This window comes from Elephantulus edwardii, unplaced genomic scaffold (genome assembly GCF_000299155.1).
Source record: "Elephantulus edwardii isolate Elephantulus edwardi_28Jun2011 unplaced genomic scaffold, EleEdw1.0 scaffold00041, whole genome shotgun sequence".
Taxonomy (NCBI): Eukaryota; Metazoa; Chordata; class Mammalia; order Macroscelidea; family Macroscelididae; genus Elephantulus; species Elephantulus edwardii.
The window spans coordinates 13,899,794-13,900,854 of NW_006399791.1; the positions used below are offsets into that span (position 1 = coordinate 13,899,794).

Sequence of the window (1,061 nt, forward strand, 5' to 3'; positions counted from 1 at the left end):
TTCCAACTCTTTGCTATTGTAAACAAGGCTGCAATAAACATGGGTGTGCATATATCTGCTTGGATGGTAGACATGGTCTCTCTGGGCTATATTCCCAGTAATGGGATTGCTGGGTCAAATGGTATCTCTATTTGCAATTTTTTGAGAAAGCGTCACACCACCTTCCACAATGGTTGCACCATCTTATATTCCCACCAACAGTGAATAAGAGCTCTCTTTTTATGCCCGTTTTTACAGTCATGGTGTCAATCTACCTCACTGAAGGTCTTTTTCTCCTTGTCTCACTCTCCACTATTTCAAGAATGAAGTACGCTTTCAAAGACTAGCACCTCCTGACCACATGCTTAAATCATATGAGACCAAGTCACATTCTTGCCTCTAAGCACTATGGTAGATTTTTCAAATTTCAACTAGGAATGTACAAATGTAGAAAGTAGTAGTATTCTTTTGTTGTTGTTGTTATGTGCCATTGAGTCACCTGTGACTCACAGAAACACTATGTACAACAGCTCTAAATCCGGCTCTATCCTGTGACAATCTTACTGTCTCTGACACACCTACTCCCATTACCCTAGTCACTGAATCAATCTGTCTCATCAAGGATCTTCCTCTCCTGTGCTTTCCCGCCACCCTCCCAAGCATGACGTCTGTCTCTAAGGACTCCTTGCAACATGTCCAAATTATGTCAGACAAAGCTTCAGAATCCTTGCCTTGAAGGAACAACCTCTATTCACCCTCTCCAGAATGAACTTGTTTGTTCTCCTAGTAGTCCATGGTATATTCAATACTCTTCTTCAGCACCAAAGCTCAAAGATATCAATTCTTCTATCATCCCTGGACATTTTCCAGCTTTCTGATGCATAGCAAATAATTGCAAAGACCATGGCCTGTATCAGGCACACCTTAGTCTCCAGACAGAAATCGTTGTTCTTCAGTACTTTGGAGAGGCCTCTGACAGCAGACTTTCCCAATGCAATTCATCTTTTAATTTCTTGGCTGCTGGTACCGAGAGTGTTGATTGTAGTGTGGGATTGTAGTGTGATACTAGGGATATTATAGCT

The 1,061-nt window shown here is 41.7% G+C and overlaps 1 protein-coding gene across 1 annotated transcript in view; it reads right to left on the reverse strand.

Moving 5' to 3' along the window:
- Positions 1-1,061, reverse strand: part of AGBL1 (ATP/GTP binding protein-like 1) — a 1,027,235-nt gene that overhangs the window by 812,552 nt on the left and 213,622 nt on the right. The window lies entirely within an intron of this gene.